General features: G+C 45.2%; 1 non-coding gene across 1 annotated transcript; it reads right to left on the bottom strand.

Annotated features, from left to right (window-relative positions):
* Positions 1–2,371: 2,371 nt before the first annotated feature.
* Positions 2,372–2,478, bottom strand: LOC136381628 (U6 spliceosomal RNA). The gene has a single exon (XR_010747117.1). It is a non-coding gene; the product is annotated as a U6 spliceosomal RNA (small nuclear RNA).
* Between the last annotated feature and the right edge of the window lie 20,435 nt (positions 2,479–22,913).

Genomic DNA, 22,913 nt, shown 5'->3' on the forward strand with positions numbered 1-22,913 from the left:
ATTCAGAGAAGGGAGTGGAATTTGGAATAGACTCACAGGAGAATCAGAATGCTCGATTAAAGGAGGGTAGAATGACGTCTGGGCTTTCGGGAACCTATGGCCACATAGGAGCTGCCTTGGGGAAGAGTACGAAGAGGCAAGGTTTGCGGAGGAGATGGTCTGGGCGGGGGGTGGAAACAGTAATGGAGGCTTCTTCCTAAAGTGTGCATTTGGGAAAGGTTACTGCGTCAGTGGTAGGTGCAAGAGAGTAACTTCAATCACATAAACCAGGGGTCCCCAAACTTTTTACACAGGGGGCAAGTTCACTGTCCCTCAGACCGTTGGAGGGCTGGACTATAAAAAAGAACTATGAACAAATAAATCCCTATGCACACTGCACATATCTTATTTTAAAGTAAAAAAAAAAAAAAAAAAAAAAAAAAAAAACGGGAACAAATACAATATTTAAAATAAATAACAAGTAAGTTTAAATCAACAAACTGACCAGTATTTCAATGGGAACTATGGGCCTGCTTTTGGTTAATGAGATGGTAAATGTGCTCCTCTCACTGACCACCAATGAAAGAGATGCCCCTTCCGGAAGTGTGACGGGGGCCAGATAAATGGCCTCAGGGGGCCGCATACAGCCTGCAGGTCATAGTTTGGGGACCCCCTGACATAAACAGTGCTGAACAAGTAAGAACAACTGTCATGCCCTGGCCGGTTGGCTCAGTGGTAGAGCGTCGTCCTGGTGTGCAGAAGTCCCGGGTTCGATTCGAGGCCAGGGCACACAGGAGAAGCGCCCATCTGCTTCTCCACCCCTCCCCCTCTCTTTCCTCTCTGTCTCTCTCTTCCCCTCCCGCAGCCAAGGCTCCATGGGAGCAAAGATGGCCTGGGCGCTGGGGATGGCTCCCTGGCCTCTGCCCCAGGCGCTAGAGTGGCTCTGGTCACGGCAGAGTGACGCCCCTGAGGGGCAGAACATCGCCCCCTGGTGGGCAGAGCGTCGCCCCCTGGTGGGCGTGCCGGGTGGATCCCGGTCGGGCGCATGCGGGAGTCTGTCTGACTGTCTATCCCCGTTTCCAGCTTCAGAAAAATACAAAAAAAAAAAAAAAAAAAAAAGAACGAATGTCATGTAGTTTTGCCTAAATTCACCTATATTGAAAAAAACTCATATCCTTGAAGTGTCTGCTATGTATAGGGTTCCAGGCTAGGTGTTCCCAGCAGTTATTTCATTTACTGTTCAGGGCAGCCTGTGAGTTAGGGATTGCTAACCTGGATGAAGAAATTGAGGCTAAGGGAGGAGAGATGGACAGAATGGGAGGAAAGGCATATAAGAACTCTCCTCACATGGGACACATGCGAGAAGGTTGCATGAGTTTGAATTTGTTCATTTATTATTCTTTTTGTTGTTGTTGTTGTATTTTTCTGAAGTTGGAAATGGGGAGGCAGACAGACTCCTGCATGCACCCGATCGGGATCTACCTGGCATGCCCACCAGGGGGCGATGCTCTATGCCCATCTGGAGTGTTGCTCTATTGCAACCAGGGCCATTCTAGTGCCTGAGGCAGAAGCCATAGAGCCATCCTCAGCGCCCGGGCCAACTTTGCTCCAATGGAGCCTTGGCCATGGAAGGGGAAGAGAGAGACAGAGAGGAAGGAGAGGGGGAGGGGTGGAGAAGCAGATGGGTGCTTCTCCTGTGTGCCCTGGCCGGGAATCGAATCCAGGACTCCTGCACACCAGGCCGACGCTCTACCACTGAGCCAGCCGGCCAAAACCTATTATTCTTTTGATTGAATTTATTGGGGTGACACTGGTTCACAAAACCATGCAGGTTTCAAGTGTGTGACTTAATAAAACATCATTAAAACATCATTCTATGTACTGCATTGTGTGCCCATTGCCCCAAACAAGGTCTCTTTCATTCCCATTTATCCGCCCTTTACCCACCCCCACCTACCCCACCCCCGTTTCCCTCTGGCTCTCACCCCACTGTTGTCTGAGTCCATGTGTTGTAGATATACATGTTTTATTTGCTAATCCCTGCACCTCCTTCATCCAGCCCCCCAAGTCCCTTCCTCTCTGACAGCTGTCCATCTGTTCCACCTGTCCATGCTTCTGTTTCTCTTTTGTTCGCCAGTTTATTTTGTTCGTTAGATTTCACATATAAGGGAAACCATAGGGTACTTGTCTTTCTCTAACTGGCGTACATTACTGAGCATAATAACCTGCAGGTCCATCCACGCTGTTGCAAAAGCTCAAATCACCTTTTTTTTTGACAGCCGAGTAGTATTCCACTGTGCAAATGTACTGTAGTCTTTTTTCTCGCTCATCTACCGGTACCACCAGGGCTCTTGCCACATCTTGGCTATTGTAAACGATGCTGCCATGAACCAAATATAGGGAACTCTTCACAAGTGTGCGTGTTGCCCCCGCCCAGGAGCTGTTCTAAGCCTCTCTGGATCACTCCAATTTTAGTAGATGCGCCGCCAAAGCAAGCACGAGGCGTGAGTTTCTAAAAAGCACTGGAATTTCTCTCTCCACCCCCTTCCAGGCTTTTTTTTTTAATGTCCCCAAAAGTGTGGGATTAGGAATCCTCCCACAGCCCATCCCGCCCAAGAACTTCCATCACACTGCTTCTGATGAAGGGAACAGATCAGTTCCAGTGGCATAAGGCCCAGCTTCTCCCCTTTGAGAAAGAACAAATAAGAACAAAGTGTCAGATTGCGACGCTAATTATATATTCTGTTCAAGTGTCAGCCATCTGTTGCAATTGTTTAAAAAGCAGGCATAAGTCAACTGTCGGGGTGAGATGTTTACCGTGGCGAACACACAGGAATTGTGTTCCAGCCGGTGCCTCGGGGCGGCAGTGGGATTCTGGTGACCGCCGCGGAAGCCCACCCTCCTGGGAGAAAGGGTCAGCGGTAGCTCCGAATGGCTGATGATTGAGCCTTAGTCATAGTTCAGAGCCGGCCAGGAAGGAGTCTTAAGGGATCAACACTCAGTTTTCAGAAGGCACAATGGAAGCAGGGTGAGGAAAAGGCACTGCTTATTCTGCACATAACAATCTCCTGCAGAAATTTAGTGTTTGCACACAGAAGCCTCCCTCAGGTACGCTAAGTCCCGAAGGAAAAGGTTGAACGCTGTTGTCTATAAATTAAATGCACATGGTAGTATCCAGCAGGTCACACTGTGCAGAGTATGCTGTGAAAACACGGTTAGTTAGATGGGTGGAGGGTTTTCTGATGTGGACAAAAGGCACAAGTAAAGTGGCGCGTTCCCCCCAGGTCCAGAGGTTTGCCTTTCTTTCTGTTCTCAATTTGTCTGTGGAATAAACTGAACATTCTGCCAAACTGTGGCTTCTGATAATTCTTTCATTGAGAACAACTGGCCTGAGACTGCAGGTGAGTTTCAGTTTACGTACGGTCGTGATAAAAACCCAGCTAGCTGTCAAAAGTACCGCCCAAACAAGGACACTGTTTTCTTCTGACATAGCTCATTCGATTTCTGCGTTAGTGAAGACGTCCTTTCGATAGAATTGATATCTGACCTTTTGGGTTATTAAATAATTCAAACCTCCAGGATAATCAAGGGGAGAATGTTCTAGTCATTGTGAGCAAGGCTGCCCCCCAGCCTAGTTTCATGGACATCTGCAATTCTGGTCCGGAGGTGGAAATTATTCTCTGATGTGGGGGCACCCACCAGGGATGGCAAATTCACTATCAGCGTAGAGTGCAGAGCAGAGCGCTTTCTCTCTCGTGGATTTGAAAGCTGCTTTTTCATAATTTTATAATGTGTTTCTAGTTTTTCTATCACAAGCAACATTTTCTTTCCCTTCCGTTGCTCTTCTAAAGTTGATAAAAGCCTCTGTCTTCCCCTTAACTCATTCCTCCTGAAAATTCTTATTTGGACCACGGGACCGTTACCTGGGGCAACATTCCGGCTGTTGCGACCTAATTAAAATGAGATGCTCGGGTTAAACCAGTTCAACCAGTTCAGCCGGTGGTGGCATTGGTGACGAATCTTTAATGACCCTAGTAGCACTCCTCCATCTCAGTTCCTGGCTAATCACGCACATACGCAGGCAGCTAAGGATAAATAATTATTCCAGATTCATTACTGTGCCCGGCAACTGTACACAGTTTTAATTCAGAACTTCAGTGGGACATTAACATTGGCAGCCATCTCCCTGCCTTTCGAAGGTAAGTATGACAGAGGGAGTGAGATGGGCCTTATATTCCAACCTAAGGTCTGCCTAACAAAGCACAACCAGGGACAGTTACCTTCACATGGGTCTTTGAAATTAGATTTTCTTTTTCTTTTTTTTTCTTTTTTTTTGAGAGAAAGAGGGACAGATAGGGACAGACAGACAGGAAGGAGAGAGATGAGAAGCATCAGTTCTTCGTTGGGGCACCTTAGTTGTTCATTGATTGCTTTCTCATATGTGCCTTTACTGGGAGGCTGCAGCAGAGTGAGTAACCCCTTGCTCAAGCTAGTGACCTTTGGACTCAAGCCAGCAACCATGAAGTCACATTCATGATCCCATGCACAATCCAGCGACCTTGGGCTCAAGCAAGGACCTTTGGACTCAAGCCAGCAACCATGAAGTCACATTCATGATCCCAAACACAAGGCAGCGACCCCCGTGCTCAAGCTGGTGAGCCCACATTCAAGCCAGCAACCTCGGGGTTTCAAACCTGGGTTCTTTGCCTCCCACTCCAGCACACTGTCCGCTGTGCCGCCGCCTGGTCAGGCTGGATTGATTTCTTAACAAGAGCAGGGCAGCTACAGTTTGTAGCAGGACAAACTGAGGTGTTTCCACATGCTCCTATCTCTAGGAGGGACGAGGTGGAGTATCCCTCTGTGCGACTTTAAAATAGGCAGTCTCTTACAGAGTAGCAGGAAGAAATAAATGGAAACAAATTATTGCAAGAAAAGTTATTGATTTTCTGCACATTAAGCTTAGTTGCAACCCCAGAGCTGCTCTGTTTAAAATATGGCCATGGATGCTGAGCCTCATGACTATTTTTATTCTGTGGCCTGATGATGTGAGCAGCACATCCACCCTGGGACTTTCCCTCACGCTAGTGCTTCTCCTGTGACTGCCTGGCCTTCTCACCCAGAGGATGCTGCTGTGAGTCTGCCCCGTTCCCATCTAGAAGAATATAACAGTCGTGCTTTATTTAATTTTTACTTATTTAGTTTTTATGCTCTTGAATCATCACCTGAAGACTTAAGTGAGCTTTAAGAGAAAAGCATACAGAAAAAAAAAAAAAGAATACGAAAATAGGACCGGGAGAAGTATAATTGAGAATAGAAATGTAAAATTGTGGTGAGATGCCTGACTAGGAGGTGGTACAGTGGATAGTGCATTGGCCTAGGATGCTGAGGACCCAGGTTCAAAACCCTGAGAGGTCACTGGCTTGAGCATGGGCTCATCTGGTTTGAGCGTGGGCTCATCTGGCTTGAGCATGGGCTCAACAGCTTGAGCGCGGGATCACTGGCTTGAGCATAGGATTATAGGCATGACCCCATGATCTCTGACTTAAAGCTCAAGGTCACTGGCTTGAGTCTGTGGTCACTGGATTGAACAAGGGGTCACTTATTCTGCTGGAGCCCCTGGGTCAAGGCACATCTGAGAAAGCAATCAATAAATAACTAACGTACCACAACGAAGAATTGATGTTTCTCATCTCTCTATCTTCCTGTCTGTCTGTCCCCACCCCCCAAATAAATAAATAAATAAATTTTTGGTGAGAAATTAAACCAAGTGTGTTTTGGGCATAAGGTATTACACGATGGCCACTTTCTTCTCTGTCTCTGGTTTTCTTAGGTATAAAACAAAATAAATCATATTTAATGTTTCTTCGTCATAGAAAGGAATATGTTCATTATTTTCTCTTGGGTGTTTTTAGTTTTAGATGGAGTGTATAAGTAATGTAGTTTCTTTTCAGCGCCCTGGTTTTATTTGGGCTCCAGGAGAACGCACGATGTGACCAATACAAGCTACGGGGAATGAGCGGGGCTGCTGGCCCCACGCAGCTCAGTCTCCCAGCTTCCCCAGTTGAGAGCTCTGGTTGGCAGCAGTGTATCGCAACCCAAAGGGCAAGAGCCAAAATATTGTCGTCACAGAGTCCAGACCCGTTTAGATAATCCTGCGCAGTGCGGATGAGCCTGCTATTCTCATTGTCCTCTCTAGAGCTATGTGTCCCCACAGAAGGAATCAGTCACACTGCAGTGTAGACATTCAAAGAGCTCTAGGTGAGCAGTGTCTGCACTGAGGAATACTCAGAGGGCTCCTGGGAAGGTGTCAAAAGACACAAGCTATGTGGAAGTTGATGGGCTTGATCAGAAGCATAAATGTCAAGTTTTTTTTTTTTTTACCATGCTTTCAAGAAATAGGCCCTAGTCCCTGGCCAGGTAGCTCAGTTAGTTAGAGCATCATTCGATATGCCAAGGTTGTGGGTTCAATCCCCGGTCTGGGTACATATATACCAGTGAGCCTGAACTGGTGGCGGCACAGTGAATAGAACGTTGGCCTGGAATGCTCAGGACCCGGGTTTGAAACCCCGAGGTTGCTGGTTTGAGCGTGAGCTCACCAGCTTGAGTGTGGGGTCGCCGGCCTAATCGTGAGATCATAGACATGACCCCATGGTCACTGCCTTGAATCCAAGGTCGCTGGCTTGAGCAAGGGGTCACTGGATTGGCTGGAGCCCCCTTGAGCACCCTTCCCCCTCCCCCGGTCAAGGCACATATGAGAAAGCAATGAATAAATAATTAAGGTTCTACAACTATGAGTTGATGCTTCTTGTCTCTCTCCCTTTCTGTCTGTCCATCCCTGCCTTTTCCTCTCTCTTTCTCTCTCTCTTTCTCTGCTTCCTTCCTTCTCTCCCTTCCTCTTTCTCAAAAATCAATAAATTAAAAAGCAAGTTGTTAGTAAGCAAAGTGCAGTGATGAGACAGAAACAACAAGGATTCAGGGGTAGAAAGTAAAGCTTGTTCTTGGAGTTTTGTTATTAAAGTGGAAGAAGCAGCTACATTTTAGTGTCAGAGAAAGCAAACGTGAAGAGAGCGTGTGCGGATAAATAGGGGAAATGAGACAAGTGACACAAGATGATAAAGAATATGGGGAGTTGGTTGGTTGGATGGATTCCCTTTGGATCTGTCTGGGCACATCTGTTTTTCTGGGAAAATAAGATGTTGCTAAGGATCGGGAATGTCCCCTCTCCCCCATCTCCTGGCTCTGCCAGCCCTAGGGGTCTTGCGTGATTACTGAACTATCCCTAACACGGAATAATCCACAAAACCAGTTAAATCGTAAAGTCCCCTGGTTCTGAATAACAACCTCTTCAGAGCAGGACCTGAATCATGACAGGAAGCACCCATTTCTGTAATGGGGTGGTTTGTATAGATAGGAAAAATACTTGAGGTCACAACATTTAGCGAGAGGGATTTCAGGACTGATGTCTGCTGTAGGGAAGGGTTGGCACCTCAGACGGAACGGAGACTGAAATAGAACCCCAGCCCTTGGAGTGGCCCAGACCTGTTAGAGCTGCATCATACCTTAAGCACCTTCCCCGTTTAGCTGTTCACTGTTAGTGGAAGAAAGTCAGAGTCATTTCCCTGATGGCTGCCTAACCTAGGGCAGGACAGAGAGCTGACCAGAAAATGATGGAATTAGCAAACATAATGCAACACCAGACCTTCAAATCTTAACTTAAACAAACAAACAAAAAAACAAAGTTCTTTCTCTAGGAACTCCAAACTCTCCGTAACCAAACAAAGAATTTAGTGTTTTCAGTACAAGGAGGTTTTTTTTTTTTTTTTTTAAATCCTTTAATACACACTGTATTTGAAACAGATGCTGTAGGATTTTATCTTTGAAATGTAAAGCTACTAAGTGAAATAAACCAGCAAGAGAAAGACAAATACCATATGATCTCACTTATATGTGGGATCTAATGAACACAGTGAACCGATGAACAAAATAGGAACAGAATAGGAACTGGCAGTTGTCAGAGGGGATGGGGAATGGGGACGGATACAGAAAGGTGAAAGGATTAACTAAAAAACATATATAAGTATCTCATCGACACAGAACACAGGGTGGTAATAGCAGGAGGGAAGGGGGTGGGGGTAGGTTCAGGTGGGCAAAGGGGGACAAGGGGGATGGGAGAGACTCTCCTGAGGGGATGGGCACACAGTGCAGTGCACAGATGCTGTTCTGGTGGGTCCTACACTTGAAGACTGTTCAGATTTGTGAACCAATGCCATTCTAATAAATTCAATGAATTTAAAAGAACTAAAGAAGGAAATGTAAAGCTATTTATTAGCATATAATATTGTAGCTTGTGGCCCTGGCCGGTTGGCTCAGCGGTAGAGTGTCGGCCTGGTGTGCAGGGGACCCGGGTTCGATTCCCGGCCAGGGCACATAGGAGAAGCGCCTATTTGCTTCTCCACCCCCCCTCCTTCCTCTCTGTCTCTCTCTTCCCCTCCCACAGCCAAGGCTCCATTGGAGCAAAGATGGCCCGGGCGCTGGGGATGGCTCCTTGGCCTCTGCCCCAGACGCTAGAGTGGCTCTGGTTGAGGCAGAGCGCCGCCCCGGAGGGGCAGAGCATCGCCCCCTGGTGGGCAGAGCTTTGCCCCTGGTGGGTGTGCCGGGTGGATCCCGGTCGGGCGCATGCGGAAGTCTGTCTGACTGTCTCTCCCCATTTCCAGCTTCAGAAAAATACAAAAAAAACAAAAACAAAAACAAAAAAATATTGTAGCTTGTGTTCAAATTCAACAATAGGCTTTTAAACAGAACACCATAATAAAGATTTTTCAATACCTTTGGCCTTTAACAGAGAAAACTTAGAATTTTGTCTCCACCATTGGCTAATTCTGTGACCGTGGGAAACTTTAGTAAGATTTCTGAGTGTCACTTGTATCATGTGTAAAATGGGGATGCTAGTGAATGTGATTTCACAGGGACTTTTTCTGAGATTAAATAACATAATAGGTATGAACAGGACCTGGGTATATACCTGCAGAAAATAGAGTGGGCCTTTCTTCCAGGTGCAATGGGGTGAATTCCGTATTTCCAAAATTCTCTGGGGAAGATGACTAGGACATTGATTGTAAAAGAGAAAAAAACTCGCCAGTATATCCTAGCTTCCTTAAGGAGAGCTCAAGGAAAAAATACCTACGTATAATTAGAAACATCTTTTAAAATAACAAAATTCTAATGATTAAAAGAAAAAAATAATCATCCAAAGATGAAAATTTTTTTTTTTTTTTGTATTTTTCTGAAGCTAGAAACGGGGAGAGACAGTCAGACAGACTCCCGCATGCACCTGACCGGGATCCACCCGGCACGCCCACCAGGGGGCGACGCTCTGCCCACCAGGGGGCGATACTCTGCCCCTCGGGGGGGGGGGGGGGTCGCTCTGCCGCGACCAGAGCCACTCTAGCGCCTGGGGCAGAGGCCAAGGAGCCATCCCCAGCGCCCGGGCCATCTTTGCTCCAATGGAGCCTCGGCTGCGGGAGGGGAAGAGAGATACAGAGAGGAAGGAGGGGGGGAGGGGTGGAGAAGCAAATGGGCGCTTCTCCTGTGTGCCCTGGCCGGGAATCGAGCCCAGGACTTCTGCACGCCAGGCCGACGCTCTACCACTGAGCCAACCAGCCAGGGCCAAAAATTTCTTACCACTAGACCTTGAGACCTTGGCTCTGTTGGCATTTGACTACTTCAGACAACCAGGTGTGGGGACCTTGAACCCAAACCATTACCCAGATAACCCAAAGGGAGGTAACAGGTGCGAGGCCAAGATGGCCAGGGGTCATTATTTCACAACTGAATCGAACTGGCTGGCATTGTATCAGGGAGACTTATTGCAAAGGTCAAGGCCAATGATGAGCTGTAAGAACTAGGGTTCAGCCAAACAAAGTAAAATTTCTCTGTTTAATTTTTCTTTTTTCTTGAGAAGTGGGGAGGCAACCAGACAGATTTCTGCATGCGCCCCAACTGGGACCCACCTGGAAACCGCCCTAGAGGGTGATTTTCAGCCCATCTGGGACCGTTGCTTCTTACTCAGCAAACACACTATTTGAGCGCCTGGGGTGGGGCTATGGAGCCATCCGCAGCGCCCAGGGCCAAGTTGCTCCAAGCGAACCATGGCTGCAGGAGGGAAATAGAGAGATAGAGAGAGAAAAATGGGAGAAGGAGAGAAGAGGAGAAGCAGACGGTCACTTCCCCTGTGTGCCCTGACTGGGAATCAAACCCAGGATGTCCATATGCCAGGCCAACGCTCCACCACTGAACCAACCGGCCAGGGCAAAATTTCTCAACAGCAAACTCTTTCACATGTGTATAGATACTGTGGTCAGTGTAGGTGATTTGGTCTGCGATACTGTCAGCTTTTTTTATTCTTATGCTTGCAATTGAATGCTTTGAGACTCCAGTGCATTCTCAGCCTGAATGCTTTCACCTCCCTGACGCCATCACACTCTTCTGCCAACTCTACCCTCTCTCCCTTTGCACACCGCATCCTCTACCTGTCTCCCTGGCTAGACTGTTGTGGTGTATTACACACCTCAGTAGCCACAAGTCCTTGTTCGGTACCCAGCACAGAGTGACTGCTCCGTACATTTGGGCCAAACGAATGAATGAATGAATGATTTCTAAGCTTTGTTTCCTAAACAGTGACCATATCAATCAGTGTTGCCTCAGACACTCAGAAAACTAGAAACCCAAGAACCCAATTGTCAGGAGCCAGCAAGAATTAGAGTGGCATTCTATACCTCGGCTGTCACTGTTTCTCATTATCTGAATAAGACACAGCACGAGGAAACAGATGGCTTGGGAAGGCATAAAATAAACATGACTAACACAAAACCTGCCATCCACTAATGCTAACCACACCATGGATTTTGGACAGTGGCGTGTCTCCACTCGCTAATAAAGCTATTGTGAAACATATGTTCTGTGAAAAGTGAAAATCGATAAAGGAAAGTTAGCAAAATTCCAACCCTGCCACTTGCTGTACAGTCCTTGTCTTTTTGGAATGCTTTTTCTGCAAGTTCAGCGAGTATACATGAAAATGCTCCATTTCTCAAGGCTCTCCTAGTATCTGAAGCTGCTCGGTCACTTCCTTTAAACACTGACCTGTGTTTTCCCTGAAACCGTGTCAGTTCATTTGTAAACATCTTTCACATTCTAAAGCAGAGATGATTTGCACGGGTCCAGGGTCATTTTGTCCAAATGTGGCAGCTTTCCAACAAAAATATTTGGAAACCTTTATATATAAACCTTGCCTTGTGTCTCTCTAAATGGTCATTTTAACTTTTAAAAGTTTTATAGTTTTCCATGCCTAGAACATAAAGTCTTCAAATGGACTTACTAAAAGACTCTTTGAATTTTTCCATCCTATGCAGATAGTTCTATAATAAAATGTATTTTACATAAAAGCAACCCGACCCATTGGTATATAAGAGGCTAAGTCACCAGGTCAAATTCACAAAGCCATTGGAAGGCATCACTATATAATTTTATCCTTTGTAAACTTTCCATGTTGGACACGTCTTCACTTTTTACTCTAGTCAAAACACTGAATTTTTGAATGCCATTCCATTGAGCTGTTTATATAACTAAAAGATGACAATATTTTTAAAATTAATTAGCACTGGGATTTGAACTCACGCATATTTGACTCCTAGAAAAGCATATTTGATAATATTCCAAAGCCTTTATTTTTTTTTTTTTTTAAGTATTGTGATCAAATTCTTCTAAATTCAGCCTGCACATTCTTAACACTACATAAGTCCCTGGGTAAGATGTCAGAACTGACTCATCCATTAAACATTTATTTGGTACTTTCTGTAACTCAGGCATTGTGCTTGGTCCTGGCAATACATAGAAGAATGCCAGACTTGCCCCTTTGGCAAAGAGACATCCACGTCCAATGAAAGAGACAGGCCATTAGAGGAGTCAGCGTGACCCAGTGCTGAGGTGAGGACATGCAACAAGTGTCATAGAGAATGACACACACAGAGAATGGAGAGAGGAGTCTAGGGACCTTCAGGGTGATTACTCCATTAAATCGGGGTGACCAGTGGGAGATTGCTCAATGAATCTGACAGCGGAGGCCGCAAGGTAGTGGAACTTATGCTCACCAGGATGCAAAACACAGAGTAGAAAAAGCCCATGTTCTTGGAGACAACACTAGATTTCATACTCCATGAAGGAGTGGTTGTGTCTAGGACATGTGCCATTAGCCTGGTGCTGGGCACAGTGTCCAGCCTGTTATTTATTGTGCACAAAATACCAAATGAAAGAGTAAACGGGTGGCTAAGCTACGCCTCTTGTCCTGGGGCAGGAAAGGAGGTAATGAGTATTGAAACTAAAGATTTTGTTAGTCCAGGAGTTTGTGGGAGTGAATCATAAGGATGTAGGACCTGTCTTGCAGGATGTAAAGAATTACTGAGGCTAAATATTTAAACTGAGCTAAACTCTGATTTAATACATTCTTTCAATAAATATTTATTGAGCATCCACTATGTGCAGGGTTTGTATAATGAGAAACAAGTGATCTCCCGTCCTCATGAAGCTTTTATTCTAATAGACATATTGGTGATAAACCAGTCTAAATATAAATGTTCCAACTAGAAATTGTCATCAGGAGTCTGAAGCAGGGATCTGCAGAGCACATCTACCATGTGAACCCTGCCAGGGTCCTATTTGACTCACTTTCTGGCCTTTTACAGGAAAAAAAAAAACAAAACTTACCCCTGCTTATAGCAAGAGGAACAAATGAGAAAAACAGATGAAAAAGAATGGAGGGTGGGCCACCCCAGATAGACTCCTGGGGATGCTCTTCTTGAGTAGGGGACACTTAAAGAGGTATAAGGGACAAGAAGTCACCCACATGAACATGAGGGAACAGGGGTATCCTGAAACAGGCAGTAGCGGGCGCAAAGGCCAGAGGCTGGACAGACCTTAGGATGTTTGAAGTCCTCAAAGAGAGGACAGTGTAATTGGAGGAAATGATCAAGGAGAGAGGCGGAGTTGTTATAAGATGATGTCGGAGATAAAAGCAGATCCTTCCTCCCCTTCCTTCCTTCCTTCCTTCCTTCCTTCCTTCCTTCCTTCCTTCCTTCCTTCTATCCAACCATCCATCCATCCATCCTCCCATCCATCCTCCCATCCATCCATCCTCCCATCCATCCATCCATCCATCCATCCATCCATCCATCCTCCCATTCATCCATCCTCCCATCCATCCATCCTCCCATCCATCCATCCATCCATCCATCCATCCATCCATCCATCCATCCATCCATCCATCCTCCCATCCATCCATCCTCCCATCCATCCATCCATCCATCCATCCATCCATCCATCCATCCATCCTCCCATCCATCCATCCTCCCATCCATCCATCCATCCATCCATCCATCCATCCATCCTCCCATCCATCCATCCATCCATCCATCCATCCATCCATCCATCCATCCATCCATCCATCCTCCCATCCATCCATCCTCCCTTCCATCCATCAGATAAGCCTTTGGCAGGTGAAACCATACTGTTTCAAGAGAACTCAGCCAGACCTTACCTATCAGTAAATACCTCGTAGATTTTGACTAGGGACACTGTGAACAGAAACAACCAGTTTACTGATGAAAAAGATAGGCTCTTCTCCAACCATTGCAATAAAGCTGGCATGAAGAAGGTTATTTGGGAGGCAAAGCCAATTAAATCTGCGTTTACGCTGATTTCGCAGCAATTCCAGGGTGATTTTTTCCCCTTTTGAATGGCAGAGCTGGCAAAATGCTAACAGATTCAATGTACCATGCACCACATGAAGCCCAGAGAGTATTTCTAGAAAATGATGATGGTTTTCTAAACTAGTCGAAAAGGGGAGGGTTATTTTAGCCCTAATGCACTCCACTATATCAAGTTGTTTGCTTGAATTATTTATGTGTGTATTGCAATTTTTAAACCGGGAGCATCAGAGACATTTATGCCAGTGAGAAGTTAAGGACCCTGTAGGTCATTCAAGGAGAATGTTAACTAGGACAAGCAGCAGTGGCTAGAGAAATATGCCCAAGACACTTCAGAAGTCACAGGGGCTTGGCTGTCAGACACACTTGGACATGAAGATGGATTTGGTTTCTTCTGAACTGGGCACACTGAGGCGCATACAAGCCCCCACTGTGAGCCTCAGTTTCCATGGGTAACCTGGAGCTCTCCTTTCTAATTCAGTGCATTATTGTAAGATTTAGTGACGTGCCTAAAAGGGGGACACAGAGGTATGTAAGAAATCACAACCTTTGTTGTAGTTAGTATTATTTTACTCCAGAAAATCCCAGTGAGCCCATGGAAGGCACGAGCTCAACAATTGGAGTTTCCACTCTGTACACAATCCCTTGCCTAGACTAGTAGTGAGGACACAGATCACACGCAGCTCCAAACTCTTAATGACAATAAATGAGTGTTTCAGGAATATCCTTGAGTGCTTGTTAAAATATTGTTTCCCAAAACCCACCGAATCAGAAACTCCAGGGGCTAAAAGCTGCGTGTTTCACAGATAACTAAAGGACTGTAAACCATCATTGAGAAAGCTTTCATCGTCTGCCCTGCCGACAGCACGTACAACGCACGGTGGAACCGATCCCTACCTTGAGAAGAGGTATTGATAACATGCATTAGGAAACTTAAGGAAGGAGAAAGCTTCCTTTAACGAAGTTCTTCTTCTGTGACTTTGAGAACACATGTGGGAAGAAGCAGAGATGTGTCACATACAATTAAAAATAAAAGGAGTGAGGTGAAATGATGAGAAACTCAATCTGAACCAAGATGTGAGTGTCGAATCTGGGTAAGGAAGGACTTCTGTTCAGGCGCATTTCTTCGAGGGCGTGCAGTGGCAAAACCAACTTCCTCCATCTGCTAAAATATCATGAAGTCTGAGTCAGATGTGTTCTGTGAGAAAGCGGGGTCTGTTTTGTTCAAATCGGAATAGAGAAATCTAGGGGACAGCCGGAGCACCGCCTCCAGTAGGTAGGCACGCAGCAGGCTGCCCCACTGTCCGCGAAGGAATACTCCCGCAGAAGGTGGGTGTCAGCAAGTCAGGGTCCCCCAGTGTGGAGCCCGCTGAGGTCAGGATGGCCAGGAGGAAGAGAACACCAGCCCATTTAAACAACCTGAACTGCAGGTTAATAGACAAATACACAGAAGAGAGGAAATCTGGAACTTTATTCTATTGAAAAGAATCAGGTAAAATAAGAATGGGAGTGAGTGGTTGTAGCACACCAGCCATACATAGGACAGGGGCGGTGCAATGATCGTGTTACACTCGCTGTATGTATCCCCGCCCTGAAACCTTGCATGGAACGTCTGCACTGATTATCTCCCCTCCTGGGCGAGACCTAGTGCTGTCCCTGTTTACAAACGGACAGCAGCTTTGAAGCAGTTAAGCACCTTGATTAGGTCACAAGCTTACAAGCGGTTAAGCAGAGATTTGAACCCATGCTATCAGACCTCTGAAATGGGACGCTTTTGATCTCCCTTTAAACTTGCATTCTACAAAGTAGGAACAGTGTAATGAGGAACCTGACTCGCTTTTTTGATGTTTTGTAAAATTCAAACCACGCGAGTCCCTGCACTCCTCGGACTCTCAGTCTGTCCTCATCTCCTGGCAGCAGGGAAAACCAAGACCAGTCTCCTCTCCTGGTCATCTCTGGTCACTTGGGACCTGTAATTACAAACATTTTCATATCCTCTTCGTGTGTGTGTGTGTGTGTGTGTGTGTGTGTGTGTGTGGCCGTCAGTCGTGACCTCCAAACTAAATTTCAAGCTGGGGTCCCTCTGCCTCTGCAGGAGAGCATTGCACATGTGTCACTTAACAGACCTTCAGCTTCTGTTTCTCCCCCATATGTATTATTTCGATATCCCACACCAGTCACCTCACCCCTTTTTCCCGTTTATACTCAGTACAATTCTCTCAATGACAGCAATAGTAAATACTGAACACGGCAGATTTTCTCTCAGAACAATGAAAATCATTCGTAAATAAACATTCCCATTTCCACCTGAGATCTCTGGCTACTTTGGCATTAAAAAAAATTTATTGGGGCAACAATGGCTAATAAAATTATATTGGTTTCAGGTATACAAGTACATCGCCTGTATACTGTATGTGTGTCACCTCCCCAAGTCAGGTCACCCTCCATCACCATCTATCCCCCTCCACCTTCTTCTATGTCCCACCAGCCGCACGCCTCTTTCTCCTTTGTACTCACCACACCGTTGTCTGTGTCTATGAGTGGGTTTTTTGTTTTTTTTTGGCTAATCCCTTTCTTCACCAGCCCCCAAACACCCCTCCCCTCTGACAGCTGTCAGTCTGTTCTCTATATGTATGAGTCTATTTCTATCCTGTTTGTTAGTTTATTTTGTTTATCAGATTCCACATATAGGTGAAATCATATGGTACTTGTCTTTCTCTAACTGGCTTACTTTACATAGAGTAATAGCGTCCAGTTCCATCCATGAGTCACAAAACATAAGATTTTTTTGTTTTTCATGGTCAAAGAGTATTCCACTGGGTTAATGTACCAGAGATTTTTTTTTTATCTAGTCATCTACTGACGGCCACTTGGGCTGCTTCCGTATCTTGGCTATTGTAAATAATGCTGCGATGAACATGGGGGTGCATGTATTCCTTCACATTTGGGGTTTCTCTGGATAAATTCCCAGGAGTAGAATCATTGGGTCATAAAGCAGCACTAATTTTACTTTTTTGAGGTAACTCCCTATTGTTTTTCACAGTGGCTGCACCAGTCTGCATTCTCACCAACAGTTCACAAGGGTTCCCTATTCTCCACATCCTTTCCAGCACTTGTTGTTTGTGGATTTATTGATGATAGTCATTCTGACAGGTGTGAGGTGATATATCATTGTGGTTTTAATTTGTATTTCTCTGATGATTAGTGATGTTGAGCACTTTTGGATATGGCTATTGGTTGCCTGTATGTCCTCTTTGAAGAAGTGCTTATTCTGGTCATTTGTTCACTTTTTAACTGGATTGCTTTTTTTGGGGGGGGGGTTGTGTTTTAATTGACCCAGCCATCCCACTTTTAGGAATATATCCCAAGAACACTATAGCACTGATTCAAAAGGAGAAATGCACCCCCATGTTTATGGCAGCATTGTTCACAATAGCGAAGATCTGGAAACAGCCCAAGTGTCCTCCGTCAGTGAACAAGTGAATTAAAAAGCAGTGGTACAGCCTGACCAGGCAGTGGCACAGTGGATAGAGTGTTGGACTGGGATGCGGAGGACCCAGGTTCGAGACCCTGAGGTTGCCAGCTTGAGTGCGGGTTCATCTGGTTTGAGCAAAGCTCACCAGCTTGGACCCAAGGTCGCTGGCTCCAGCGAGGGGTTACTCGGTCTGCTGTAGACCCCTGGTCAAGGCACATATGAGAAAGCAATCAATGAACAACTAAGGTGTCGCAATGAAAAACTAGTGATTGATGCTTCTCATCTCTCTCCGTTCCTATCTGTCTGTCCCTATCTATCCCTCTCTCTGACTCTATCTCTCTTTCTCTAAAAAAACAAACAAACAAACAAACAAAAAAGCAGTGGTACATATACACAATGGAATACTATGGGGCCATGAAAAAGAAGGAAATCTTACCTTTTGCGACAACATGGATGTACATGGAAACTATTATGTTAAGTAAATAAGCCAGTCAGAGAAAGAAAAATATCATATGACCTCACTCATTTGAGGAATCCAATGAACAGTGTGAACTGAGGAATGGAATTGAGGCAGAGGAGGGATCAAAGGGAAGAGAGAAAAAGAAGATAGACGGAAAGGGGATGATAGGATGGGATAAACTTGAAAGAAAGGAGGAGGGTACTGTAGGGAGGGGGACGAGGGAGATGTTGAGGGGAATATAGAGTAGGGGGATGCATTCAAGACAAACTTAGAATCTATGTAAGCACAATAAATTAAAATCAATTAAAAATTCATTATAAATTTTGGATAGTAACCCCTTATCAGATATATCATTGGTGAATATATTCTCCCATTCAGTGGGTTGTGTTTTCCTTCTGTTGATAGTTTCCTTTGTTGTAAAAAAAACTTTTTAGTTTGATATAATCACATTGTTTTCTTTTATTCCTTTTGATTCCCTTGCTTGAAGAGATATATCAGAAAAAAAAACATTGCTATAAAAAATGTCTGAGATTTTAGTGCCTATGTTTTCTTCTAGGATTTTTATAGTTTCAAGTCTAACATTTAAGTCTTTAATCCATGTTGAGTTGATTCTTGTGTATGGTGTGAGAAGGTGGTCTAGTTTCATTTTTTGCATGCAGCTGTCCAATTTTCCCAAACCATTTATTGAATAGACTATCTTTACCCCATTGTATGTTCTTGCCTCCTTTGTCAAAAATTAATTTACCATAAAGGTGTAGGTTCATTTCTTGGCTCTCTATTTGTTCCATTGATCTATATGTCTGTTTTTATGCCAGTACTATGCTGACTTGATTACTATGGCCATGTATTATAGTTTGATATCAGGTAGCATGATTCTTGCAAATTTTTCTTTCTCAGGACTGCTGTGGCAATTCAGGATCTTCTGTGGTTCCATATAAATTTTTGTAATATTTTTTCTAGTTCTGTGAAATATGTCATTGGTATTTTGATAGGAATTGTGTGGAATCTATTGATTGCTTTTTATAGTATGGACATTTTAATGATGTTAGTTCTTCCTATCCATGAACACAGTATACCAAGACTGTTTTGGCATTTTTCTCACATTTTTTCCTTGAGTTAACCATAGTTTATTAGTGTTAAGAAAAGAGATGAGCCCTGGCCGTTTGGCTCAGCGGTAGAGAGTCGGCCTAGCGTGCGGAGGACCCAGGTTCGATTCCTGACCAGGGCACACGGGAGAAGCACCCATTTGCTTCTCCACCCCTCCGCCGTGCTTTCCTCTCTGTCTCTCTCTTCCCCTCCCGCAGCCAAGGCTCCATTGGAGCAAAGATGGCCCGGGCGCTGGGGATGGCTCCTTGGCCTCTGCCTCAGGCGCTAGAGTGGCTCTGGTCGCAACATGGCAATGCCCAGGATGGGCAGAACATCGCCCCCTGGTGGGCAGAGTGTCGCCCCATGGTGGGCGTGCCGGGTGGATCCCGGTCGGGCGCATGCGGGAGTCTGTCTGACTGTCTCTCCCTGTTTCCAGCTTCAGAAAAATGAGAAAAAAAAGAAAAAAAAAAAAAAAAGAAAAGAGATGAAATCTTTTTACCAACCTGGTATAATAGGTTTGTTTCAGGATAAGTAGGGAGCTGGGGACATTCTTCAGCCACCCTGTATGCATAGCAGGTACCCGAGATATAGTGATTGGAAACACTCAGGAAGAAGGAAGGAAAACTGTGTCCCAAAACCAGCAAAAGAGGCAAGAAATATAAACAATGTCAGGAATATACCTGAGATAACATAGTGACTTCAGGGGACTTTATAAGGTTGAGTCAAATGCTTCTGTAGTAAAAAATATTTTCGCATGATCTGATTCAAAAACAAACAAACAAACAAAAAAGCAGCCAATGAAGCATGGATAAAACTTATTTTCTGCAACAATAACTGAGTAGTGCCCATTAGAGGGACCCCTGTAGGAACCTGCCCATTCCTGGGAAAATACCAGGACGTTAAGCTAAGGTGTGACACAGTTGTCAGACTATCCCTTGAAAAGCGTTTGCTTTCCAGCAGCCAAAGTTCTCAGAGAGCAAGTGTTAGAAGCAGCTCCCAGGCGCCCATGGCTGTGTCTACAGCTCATTATCCCCTCGTGGCAGGGCTGCCTTCGGAAAGATGGAAAGGTGCGTTCTTGTTTTATTGATTGCCAGCAGAGCTGAAGCCTCTGCCTCTTCACATTTGGGGGTATTTTGTTAGGAAAATAAGCTCGGTAGGGCCTCGTTTACATGCCCTCTTCCTTCTGGTGCAATTGATTCCGGCACAGCGAACAGTTGAGCCTCTTCCCCAATTAGGTGCTCGGGAGCCACCGCCACCCGGGAGCTAAAGGGAGGCTTCCAGGAAGCGGATACCTTATTTATTGTCTCAGAGGACTTAAAATATATTCCACTAATTGAATCCCTCTTTCAATGAATGAGGAAACTGAGGCCCGGAGAAGCCGACTGGCCCGTCCGTGATTTCCCAGCCCGCGAGGGACGGAGCTGAGGTTGGACCTCAGCCTCCGGAGGTCTTCAGCACACCTTGTTAATTATTCTAACGAGCCTGTCGAGGTGCCCCTACTTCTGCAGAAAGAAATAATAAAGCAGTAGTTTGTTTTTTTTAAAAAAAACTCTCCTATATTATTAATACAACACATAGTCCAGAGCCCATCTAGATATACTAATAATTATGTTTGTGGACAACCCGGAGGGTATTAGGGGCTGTCAGACTAAGGAGGCGATTGTTCTGAGGATATGACAGACAAGAAATTATGGGAGGAACTTAGGCTATTTCATCCTGACATAAAGACAACAGTTGCTGGAAGTATGAGAGTTATCTAGAGAAGGAAGGAACTGATTGATTCTTAAAAGTAGAGACATGTAGAACCAATGAGAAAATGGTCATAAGTGTGCACTTTGACATCAGAATGAGTAGTGTAAATGTGCCTGAAATATCAAATGTTTTGAGTTCTCGTGTCTGTGCCTGAGAGATAGAGATACAAATATTTACCTCCTAGGGTTGTAAAGATTATATGAAACCATAGTCACTGTGATTTTTTTTTTTTTTTTTTTTGTATTTTTCTGAAGCTGGTAACGGGGAGGCAGTCAGACAGACTCCTGCATGTGCCCGACCGGGATCCACTCAGCATGCCCACCAGGGGGCGATGCTCTGCCCATCTGGGGCATCACTCTGTTGCAACCAGAGCCATTCTAGCGCCTGAGGCAGAGGCCACAGAACCATCCTCAGCGCCCGGGCCAACTTTGCTCCAATGCTGTGGGAGGGGAAGAGAGAGACAGAGAGGAAGGAGAGGGGGAGGGGTGGAGAAGCAGATGGGCACTTCTCCTGTGTGCCCTGACTGGGAATCGAACCCGGGACTCCTGCACGCCAGGCCAACACTCTACCACTGAGCCAACCGGCCAGGGCCCACTGTGACTTTTTTACAGGAGGGTTATTATGTGCCAGGCAGTCTTTTAAGCATTTCACATGTGTTAATGCACGTTTATCCCCACACAACGTTATGACACCAGTGCAATTATCTCTGTCTGACCAACAGAAACGCTGAGGCAAAGAAGAAAGAGCAGCAGTTGAATCAAAGTATCAGAGATTTTTGCTCGGGCAAACTGGCGTTAGCACCGTGAACATTACTATGCTAGATTCATAAAGCATATTTTAAGGGCCCTTTGCTGAGTACATAGTCACTGGTCAAAACAGTTAGCTTCTATTAGTATTATTATATTTTTCTATAAAGTTAATGATGATGTGATGATAGTGAGGAAGAAGAAGGGGGAAGAGGAGGAAAAGGAAGGAGAAGAAGTATTGGAGTAAATGATAATAATTAAGGAACTTGCCCAAGGTCACATGGGTGTTGTTTCGGCAAGGAAAGGCGAAATTTTGCTGAGTAATAACAATCCTCAAAATCTCAGCAGATTATTACTTGAAAAGTATATTTCTTGCCCATGTTTTATGTCCATCATGGCTCAGTGGAGGGATGTGGGGAAAGTGTACTTTAGATAGTCACTCAGGGACCCACAACAATGGAGGCACAATCTCCATGTGTCCTTCTGTGATGAGGACAAGGGGAAGGAGAGGAGCCAAATCAAGCACCGCCCTATACTGATACAGAGCCTGTCTACTCACACTGAAATGTCCAGGATGAGACCAGTCACACCGGATTCCAGAGTGTGTAGGGAAATGCCATCATCCTACGGGCTCAGAAGAAGAAATCAAACATTTATAAACAGTCTTAATGATTTCAACAATTAAAAAGTAAGAATCAGAATCAAAACTAGGAAGCCTAGCTAAATATTAGTTTCAGGAAGAACTTGGTTAAGCATCGGTATTAATTTTCTGTGTCTACATCACGAATTTTCACAAACTTAGTGGATTAAAGCAACATGCATATATTACCTGACGTTTCTCAGGTCAGGAGTCCAGCTGGTCCCGGCTGATTGGACTGATCAGTTTCTCACAAGGGCCAAAGTCAAAAGTTCTGCCAAGCTGGGCTTTTAGCCTTTTAGAAAAGAATCTAACTGGTTACAACCATAGATGAAAATGAACGTTTTCTTGCCGAATCTCCCTGATACTAGCAGCCACCACCTTCCTTTTACGTGGCCTCTTCTACCTTCAGATAACAACCGTGTGTCGTGTCCATCTCAGACTTGGAATTTTTCTGGTTTCCCCTCTTCCACCATCGAGATAAAACTCTCTGCATATTAGACTTACGCAAGTAGATCAGACCCACCCCCATACTGCTGCTCACTGAAGTCCAGTGTGCTATATAACCTCACACCACCACGAAAGGGATGGCTCCCCATATTCCTAAGTTCTAGGGTGCAAGGGGGCGTCCTTGGTGAGCCGTTCCAGAACTCCAGCCGGCTGCACTGTCTGCGCCACGCTGTCCGCACCGCCCAATGGAGGCGTGGCTTGCCCTTCCAAGCACGTGCTCTCTTCGCTGCAGGAACTCTGTCCCAGACTTTCCTTCAGTGGCAGAGAGGGTACTTTGGCTGCTGGAGCCTGAAGTAAATACTTTTCTGTTGACATCTATTCTTCACAGAGGAGAAATGAATAGAAGCCAACTGTATTAGTTTTCTGTGGCAGCGGGAACAAATTACCCCTAACAGAGTGGTTTGAACAAGCCAAATTTGATATTGTATAGCTCGAGATGTAAGAAATCAGACCCGGGTCTCACTGGGCTAAACTCAAGGTGTCGTCAGGAATGTGGTTGTTTGAGAGGCTT

The sequence above is a fragment of the Saccopteryx leptura genome, chromosome 9, assembly GCF_036850995.1.
Source record: "Saccopteryx leptura isolate mSacLep1 chromosome 9, mSacLep1_pri_phased_curated, whole genome shotgun sequence".
Lineage (NCBI taxonomy): Eukaryota > Metazoa > Chordata > Mammalia > Chiroptera > Emballonuridae > Saccopteryx > Saccopteryx leptura.